The sequence below is a fragment of the Penaeus vannamei genome, chromosome 14 (assembly GCF_042767895.1).
Source record: "Penaeus vannamei isolate JL-2024 chromosome 14, ASM4276789v1, whole genome shotgun sequence".
Lineage (NCBI taxonomy): Eukaryota > Metazoa > Arthropoda > Malacostraca > Decapoda > Penaeidae > Penaeus > Penaeus vannamei.
The window spans coordinates 14,843,453-14,853,452 of NC_091562.1; the positions used below are offsets into that span (position 1 = coordinate 14,843,453).

Sequence of the window (10,000 nt, forward strand, 5' to 3'; positions counted from 1 at the left end):
AGAGAGAGAGAGAGAGAGAGAGAGAGAGAGAGAGAGAGAGAGAGAGAGAGAGAGAGAATCGCGGAAGGTATTCCTTCATTAGCCTCTGCTCCACACAGACGCACACAGCTCGAGACGCACATACCGAGATGATGATATATCGCCATGTTGTAAAGATGTTTTCCCCGAGTTCTGCTAATCGTTTCTACGAATATAATCACAGCGATGGAAAATTGCCCATCTGTTCGCCCTCCAATTTACGCCCTTGTCGCGGGGGCATTACGGCCGAAAATTGTCATCGTTACGTCGGATTTATATATCTAAATATTGATGTTTAGCTCGTTGTCAACCTGGATAAACAACACTTTAAACTTATCTTTAGGATTTCCAAGCTCCGTTTCGGAATTCAAAGTCGTGCATCCGATCTCCTGAAAGGTCACCAAGTCGAACCACAGCGAACCCCATTTTACGCGGCAAATATCTATTGCTGCGTCTTGGCATTAATATCGCTGTAGCTTCGGTTACGTTCAGACTTTGCATCTAGATCTCTTATCAGCCCAAACGCAGGCGCATTGTACAGATTGAGTTATACGGTTTCATTACTGGGGTGTCGATACTTTCCAAAAAATGCCTGATAAAAATCGCCATCCGAGAGCGGCACATTCCATGCGTTCCCACAACCATGCCCAACGTGTCCGAAACCCAGGGCATGGCTGGAACTCTGGTTTAGAATTTCTCTTATTATTTCGATATTTTTTTCATGATACGCGTAACATTTGCGTTTCTTCGACCAATGCTGATGAGCGTATCGGTAAATAATTTTCTTGTTTTTTTTTTATCCATTCTCGACGATATGTGTTATAGAATGACTAGCAGGTTCTATGGCCTAGGTAGCTGTGGCACGTCCGCTTGTCAAAATAAGGTGGTGTGAATTAGTAAGTTCTGATTAGTGGCCAGAGGTAGGCCACGCACTCACAATCTTACTCCCACATCAGCTGTATCCTCCAACTGGTATGGAGTCCGAGGTCTTAGTTTGTTTGAAAAAGTAAAGGGAGGCGGGGGGGGGGGGGTTCCCGTTACGTCACTTAACCCGGAAACATTTTTGGTTCTGTCGACGAGAGATCGCCATTCTCGAACTCACAGATCTTTTCAGCGCGTGATGATACCCCTTTCGCGTCCACCTTTCGTGCGTTGACATTCGTACGCCTATAGATGCTTCTTCCTCGTCTTTCTTACACATATATGAAACGGAGGCGAATTAAATAAGGTTCATATATATGCATTTATCGATGTGAATTTATTTGATGCTAAGCATTATTTTAAACGGCCAGAAACATTGACGATACGGCGTTAAATGACGCGAAATATTTCATTCGCCAACATCCCTGACAACACGTTTACCGCGACGTCTGAGAAGTCGTGACGTAACGAGAAGCAAAGGGAAGGTATGTACGAGAAATCATATTCTAGAAAGTGCTGCCTATAGATGCCAGGTCGGACTTTCCCCCTGGGTCTTGGTAGTGCTTTGCTCGTTCGAATCGTCGCTTTCAAATAAAGCGTATATTGTGAAGTGTAAAGGAAATTCAGGTATAGTTGTATTAAAGTCGCGTTTATATTCTTTTTTGTTGATGTGCCTTGTTGGAGAAACATTAAGATATGAATAGGATGGGCACGGACAGGCTTAGTTCATGGCGATTAGCTATGCCTCTCCATCGATACCTCAGTCTGGGTTGGGAGATGAGAGAGGTATTCAAATGGGGACTTGCTTTTCTGCCATTAGGCCGTGCCTTTGGGAATGGGGCGCTCGGAACAGCGACCCCGTATGCTTAACCGTAGGGTAGTCACGACGAGCCCATACCCATTTCACTTCCGCAGAGAATAACCGGGACGGCAAATGAAAGAAACCCCCGGCGCCTCCTTCAAAACATAGCCTTGGAGAACTTTCAGGTTGTGAGGTGAGAAGCGCGGATGTGAGATTGCGCTTAATGTACGTCATTTGGGATGATTGCTCGATTTTAACTTAATTCCCGGCGATTCTCCGAGGCTGAATTGCCGACGCCATTGGGCAGATTGGCGGCTCCTTGCGTGAGGCGGCGACGGCGACGGCGACGGCGGCGACCACACGATGATTAACGGGATTCGCGTTTCATGCAGGAGGCCGGCCGTCGCGTCGGGTTACGCCACGGGGCACGGCCTGTGTGGGGACGTCGTGGACAAGGTACTGAGAGATGCCGAGAAAGGTACTCAGGAATTTCCTTCTGCGTTACCCCTATTTAAGATGACAACTAATGAACTGCAGAGACTCTCTTTTCCATTTCCCAAGAGGGAGAAGCGGAAGAAGAGGATCACACATTTCAAGAAGCCTTTAGTCTAATTTCCGCCGCTTATCAAAGGCCGTTGAATTATCTCCGACTGGAATGAAAAGCCAGAACGACGAATGCACTTGAGAGGCTTCATCCCGCCATTACCCAAGATCATCGCGATAACCCCAGCCACCGGAAGCGATCATGAATTCAAACCCGCCCGCAGAGTGATGCCTCGCGCCCACTCCGAGAAAAGGATGCTTGATTGCCGTTTTTCAGGTCATTAAGATGGGTGGCTGGGAGGCTGCTGAGGCGGCGGGGAAAGGAGCGGTTGTGCATCCGCGGTTTTAGCTTTCTCGTTAACGGTACTCTTAAGGTTCAGGAACTTTGTTGTGGTTCTCTGCGTAGATGGTTGGATGTTTAAATAAAAAGAACCAAGGGGGGATGTGTGTGTGTGTGTGTGTGCGTGTGTGTGTGTGCGTGCGTGCGTGCGTGCGTGCGTGCGTGCGTGTGCGCGCACACACACATATACACATACATATATATACATGCATACATATATATATATATATATATATATATATATATATATATATATATATATATTTATATATAAGCACATATATATTGTCTAAATATATATATATATATATATATATATATATATATATGTATTATATATATATATATATATATATATATGTATTATATATATATATATATATATATGTATTATATATATATATATATATATATATATATATAGATATATATGTGTGTGTGTGTGTGTGTGTGTGTGTGGGTGTGTGTGTGTGTTTTTGTTTGTTTGTGTGTATATATATATATATATATATATATATATATATATATATAATGTGTGTGTAATATATGAATGGATGTATGTATATATACATACGGCATTTCTTTTTCAAGATGTTTACATTACCGAAACATCGTTTATTCTTTGACCTGGATTAGAGAAAGATACTGGAAGTGTAACAATCTCTGTATCTGATAATGTATATAGTGCGCTGTCAAGCCCATTTAAAAATTAGTCTAAAATATTACCTTTCGCCCCGTAAGACGGAAGATAAGCTTATACGTTCACGGTTACCGACATATCAGGCCGTCAGGTTAGAACAGTTACCGGCCAGTAAGCTGCAAGGCTGCCAACCGTCCGCCGACCCGAGAGAAGCCAATTGGTCGTTACCTCTACTACCGACAAACCTCCACCAAAGCAGCCGAAATTACCGATCGAAGGGCCTGCAAACTCTCCGAATCACCCTTCAGCCAGAGAGCCAGAGCTCACCAGAAAATCGGCCGCATATCGGGTTCGGCAGGTGACTGAGACGCAGGCGAGGAGGCGCGTGTGATGACAGGCTGATGGGCAGACAACCCCGGCGTGCGGGATGTTAACTCGGCCGCTCTGCAACCCTGATGATGGGGCGGAGTCTCCGTTGGGTACGGCTTGTGCTTTGGCTTCTATTTAAGGCTTTAGTATACTCCTCAGCGTTGCCGTAATGTTTAGGTGTGTTATCTATGAGTCAGAGCAGTTTTTATGGAGATCCCCCACCCCACCCCCTCCCTCAGGGTTGGGATCGAAGGGACCTGGCGAATTTTTTAAAAAGCCGGTCCACGGATGTGTAGCATCTGCCGAGCTGAGCCTGGGGAATTACAGCACAGCGAAATAACCGACTTTGCATTAATTTAACGCCTCTTAAAACGAAGGAACGCTTTCTTCGAGGGATAATACATGGCCCTGGTAATTCTAGAAGATTACACGGTGGTGAGCGTATCTGTTAGGAATCAACAACTATATGTTAAAATTTGTTAATTTGGCATTGCGAGGCTTGACTTAATTACAAGTGTATTTTTTGTGTGTGATTTCTCTTGGCAATTTAAATAATTGTGTGTTCATGCTGAGTAACCTTTGTGATTTTTTTTTCTTCGATTTTTAAATACGACTGTGTTGGAGGTGTTAGAGGAAAAGTTGGGAAACATATTTAAATGTAAGACAAAACAAGAGGTAATTCGCATCTCATTCCCATTAAGGTCAATCAAGGTCGGGTAAATTGACTTGCCAACCACATCCTCTCGGCCGACCCCCAGTGCGTGAGAATTTACTAAATTACTGCCTCCAAATTGACCTAGGTTGTCAAAACAGGCAGGGTTCTGCCACGGTGTGTGTGTGTGTGTGTGTGTGTGTGCGTGTGCGTGCGTGTGCGCGCGCGCGCGCGCGCGTGTGTGTATGTGTGTGTCTGTACGTCTTTGTTGACAGCAACTCCGCAGTATTTGTTGAAATCTTTTATGACGAGCCTTTTGTAATGCTTGAGATCCCCTGCGTTAGATATTCAGACCGATAGCCTGTTGCGAGTCAGCGGCTGCGGCGTGAGAGACTGGTCGGGGACTGCCGCTCGCCTCAGACATGCTTGGCATAGTGAGACCAGAATTAAAGCGGCGAGAAAATTGAATGGCAAATAAATAAGAGATGGAGAAAGCTGGAGGAAGACACGGCATAGTTTGTATTTTTCTGTTGAGGACATTTTGTGGCTTCCGATACGAAGTGAGATAATTTTTTTCCCGAGGCAAGCACCAAGGCGAGAGAGAGAAAGAGAGAGAGAGAAAGAAAGAATGAAGGAAAAGAGTGGAAGGGAAAAGAGGAGAGGAGGCTGTGGTAATGAGCGGAGATTATCAAAGTGACCTCAAGAATGCGGTGACAGGATCCCCCCCCCTAACCCCCTTGACTTGTGATTGCGCCTCCCCCCCCAACCCCCGGAAGGTGAGACGCCTTGTGGCCGCCACCGTGAAAAGTAGCCGCTTGTGATATCGCGCAATGAGAGGAGGGAATGGACGCCGCGAAGGCCTCGGGATCAGTCGAAACCGCCGGATTATTCTTATAACTTACTTATAACTCCTACGTCTGTCCGGGAGTAACACCGACACTGAGGTTGTGAGGGAATCGTACCTCATTTCGACCCCCGCCCTCCCCCTGGCGACTGCCTCCCATGAGAGGGCTGTTCACCCCTAATGATCCCTGGGGAACCTGCGCCCTCGTCTCCCGCCAGGACACGACCTCATTATGGTCCTCCAGAAATATATCTTCGTGGAACTGAGCCTGGCCTGAACCCCCATGAGATAAGAGACCACTCCCACTTCCGGGTTCGAGCGGGAGCCAGGAGACCTCAGACGAGGGGAGCGACGAGGGGGCGGGAGGGAAGGGAGCGGAGCGACGAGGGGGGAGGGCGGGGAAGGCAGGGGGAGGGAGCGACGAGGGGGGCGGGGAAGGCAGGGGGAGGGAGGGAAGGAAGGGGGAGTTTTAGGGGTGAAACTGGATGCCGTTTAAGGGGAAAAGAGTTTGGGAAACTAGTCAAACAAGGTCAGAGGAGGCGGCCTGAATCGGGCGGCAAAGATGCGGTTGTTTTACTGAAAATATTCACGTTTTCTCGGCCGTTAGTTTCGTTGAATTTACGTGTTTATTTACCCATGTCCTGGTCTTTAACTCTTCCTTTTTTATTTCTTGCTAGAATATTTCCATTAAAGGAAAAAAATCCTGATAAATATAGAACGAGGAATTGTCAGGATTTCGCAAGCTTTTAAGAAACTCTCAGCAGAAAATCACAACACTCAAGCATCCGACTTTCCCCCCCCCCCTTCTCTGCCTTGGACTAAAATGACCCTCGACACCCTCTCGTTTGTTCACATTTCTACTCGCAAGTGCTTTCGAAACTTTGAAACTACTACAGACTTTTTCCAGAACCGTCTCCCCACTTCACTTTTTTCGTGCACTTGTCGTTTCTATTTAACATTTTCAGTATATTTTCTCCTCAAAGAGTTTCGTTACCGTAAGAATGAAGCTTTTTTTTTACCCAGCCTGTAAACCAGAGCCTGACCACTCCCACCCCCTCCCTCACATGCCCATCCCCTCTGTGCCCCCCTCCCCTCGTGCCCACCTCCTTCCCATGATGGCCCTGACCCTCGCCCGCAACTTCCTGCCTGGGTCACATGCCCTGGCCTTCCTCTGGGAACATTTTTTGAGTGTGCTTCTGTCTCGAGAGGGTGGGCCACAGGTTCATAAGGCTGTGTCGACGCATTTTCCTATCTATTTTTCTCTATCTTTTTTGTCATATTCTTTATTCTAGCTTTAGTTCCTTGAAACCTTTATTCCAGGTATATAAACTTGGATTTTGTACCAAATGGAAAGCAGGGGAAAGGGATAAATATGAACAGGTGAAAACACACACGAAAACAATCGCAAATTTAGGCATCGGTGCTCGAATCGCAAACAAAACAACGCCGGACTTTTATATGACCCCGTCAAGCAAGAAGACTTTATCGCACGTGTGAAAGCTGGCTCCTACACGCCTTCTCCTGGGTGTTACTGCATTAAACAAGCGCTGGAACATTTCTGAGTCAACGCGAGGGTGTTTGTTGTTTAAGGTGATCATTGGTTGGCGATTCGGAGATGTTTTATTGAAGTAATTAGGTTACACTCGTTTAGCAGTTGAACAGTTATGTTTCTGTTTCGCCAGACAGCCTTCTTTGTTCTTATAATTTCCAGAGAAGTGAAAATATAAATTCACCAAGAACAGGCTCTTGGTCCCCCTCTCCGCAATGGGACAAGGTACAGACAAGAACTTGCGCCCAGTAAAAAAAAACTGGCCGAAGAAAATGACACTTCCCGCTTCCCAGTGAGCCCACATGTTCACTACAATTAGCATGAACATGACCACAAACTATTGGAACGAAGATACGCATCATATTCAGCCTGAGTCGTAACTCCAGGCGCGGTGCACATACATCTTAACTTTAGTATGCTATCATTTCATCTGTCAAAACTATCATCGTGTCTACAGAACACACACAAACGCGCGCGCGCGCAGGCCTGTCGATCCCTTCTTGTGAAAAGATGCCTCGTCGCCCCCACGGCCAACAGCGCCCTTCACTCAGTCCCACTTAGCATTCAGCCTCGCTGGCGTGTTATCATCAGGCTTTGACTTGGACTCGTCGATGATCAAATATTTACATGTAAGTCTCTCTCGGGCGCAGTCGACTCGAGTCCCAAAAATTAACACCTCACAAGTGCTTAATCCTCGAGCTCCCCATACAAGGAGAGGGCAACAGCCAGCGGAAACGCCCCGCCATTATCTTAATAGAAAATAAAGTTGAAAGCTTCATGCCGTGCACACAACAACCGGCTAACACTTGTAGGGACCGCGGAACCAAATTTATTTTAGCGCGGAGAACGTTCCAGAGGCTTTGCTTTTGCCACGTACGAGACAATAAACTTTTTTCTTATTCTTTTAGGACGTCGAATAAGAGTGCTGTGGGCTAGTATCAATACAAATTCTTGCTATCGTCCATAGTAGAAAAAAATCATGTCACATGAACAGCCATAGCAAACACGCATACTGAAAATAACTTCAGTCCCCCAAACCGCACGATAGAGTTAAGATAGGTTGCAAGCGAACCCTTATCGCGACGCGCAACAACAGATACGGACTCTCCCGCCCTTCGTCCTCCCGACGCCCACTCGCGCCCAGCCGGGGGTCCTGCACGCCCAGCCTGCTCTATGTACCCCGCTTCCTCCATCGATACAGTTATGTGAATAAACTACACACTTTATTCTCTGGATTAAGAACTACCAGTTATTTTTATTAGTATTACGCTGTACTCGACAAACACAAAGAGAGATTATTAGTTATACGTTTGGCTCCGCGATTAGCCAACAGGGGTGGAATGATTTGAATTAAATCCAAAGAAAGGTGCAGCCACGGTCGAAATAAGACTTCGGGTGCAGCGTGAGACGACCGTCGACACAGATAGTGCTAACGAACGAATTAAAATGATGAGATTAGAATATCCCCGGCGTGAAAAGAATGAGCAATGCTTCCCACACCAATAATAAATTGCCTACGCCTACAAATGACCAACATTCATAAATTATAGCAGTCTCGGATCCATAAACAACACGGCTCTCACACCCACAGCAACAGTACCCGCGCCCACATTTTCGCCCGTAATGCCCCAACCTTACCCGCGCTCATACCATATTCAATACTACGCGGGTAATCAAGTTGCAGGCTCCACACCCTTGTTTTCTGCAATATGTTAACGCCAAATAAACCATATTAGTATGCAACCCTGCGCCTTGAGGTAGCCTGGTGATACTCCTGCCATGAATGAGGGAGTGTGGCCTACACACCTCACTCCGGCGATCCTGTCCTGCTGGATTTTCTCAGAGATATGTATTTATTATTTATAAATCTTTTGTTTACGGCGCGTGAGTCCATATACGTTATATTTATTCTCAAGTTGGGGTGGGTGGGTTAATTGTCTGATTTCTTTCTTTTTTTTCTACGATTTCATTCTTTTTTCTTCAGCGATTTTTCTTTTTTTTCTACGATTTCTTTCTTTTTTCTTTTTCTTCTTTTTTCTACGATTTCTTTCTTTTTTTCTCAACTTTTCGTCAACTGGTCGAGAGGTTGCTATTCCCCGTCTTGCTTTCGGGTGGAATCTCATGCCCGAGAGTTCACGCGGGGTTGAGAACGGGCATGCCTATCCAGTCACTGTTTTGAAAACGAGTTAGAAAACAGACCATCAGGAGATAGCGTGCTTGCTTGGAGCGTTGCGGTTCATTTGCGTGGACCCAGCGAAGGAAATTTATTACATCCGCGTATTGACGTTAACGTGCTGGAGATATAATCGTCAGATGGTAGTTAGTGTTGACAACTACAGCGCGTTGTGGTCTTGCTGCCTGATGGGAGCGAGTCGGGGAACCTGATACGGGTTATTACCTTGGTTGACGCGACGATGATTGGCGTGGAAGAGAGAGAGAGAGAGTGAGGGAGGGAAGAAGGGAGGGAGGAAGGAGGGAAGGAAAGGAAGTAAGAAAGGTGAGGATGGGGAGTTGGAGAGAGAGAGAGAGAGAGAGAGAGAGAGAGAGAGAGAGAGAGAGAGAGAGAGAGAGAGAGAGAGAGAGAGAGAGAGAGAGAGAGAGAGGGGGGGGGGGGGAGAGGGGAGAGAGAAAGAGGAGAGAGAGAGAAGCAACAGAGGAGCACCGACATAAGCTCCTCATTTTTTCCCTCTCCACAAACGCCTCTCTCCAAAAGGCGCTCGCGCTGCCTCTCACGCCCACACATTAGTGTCAGGATCGGGTTGTCGTTTCCCAAGGCTGATAGAAGCTGCCAACCGGAGGCTCTTCTTTGTTCCAATACAGGAAATCCCGAGGGCGAGCCTGAAGACGAGGATGGGGGGGGGGGGGGATTTATCGTCCTCAGGGGTGTCCTGCGGCGAGACAGCTCTTCTTCCGCCAATTCTTGGCCTGCCGCTTTCGAGCCCTTGTTTAACCCTGTGCTTGCTTACCCCCCTGTGCTCTGTGACCGTTACCATTATTTTTTCTTTTTATATGCATGCAGCTCAATCCATATTTATTTGGTTATTAATTTCCTCGTATTTTTTCCCAGTATGTCTCTCCTTATTTTCCGTATGTTTTTTTTTTTTTTACGATTTATTGATTTTCGAACCAGACCTTTATACATAATATATATATATATACATATATATATATATATAATATATATATATATATATATATATATATATATATATATTTTTTTTTTTTTTTTTTTTTTTTTTTTTTTTTTTTTTTTTTTTTTTTTTTGTATGAGTCTTCCCCCCCCCCTTCCCCACCAGTCCTTCTTCCCCGGGCGTGAACCGTG

The 10,000-nt window shown here is 45.9% G+C and overlaps 1 protein-coding gene across 15 annotated transcripts in view; it reads left to right on the forward strand.

The window, feature by feature from the left end:
• LOC113820267 (EGFR adapter protein) overlaps positions 1 to 10,000 on the forward strand; it is a 726,452-nt gene that overhangs the window by 703,516 nt on the left and 12,936 nt on the right. The window lies entirely within an intron of this gene.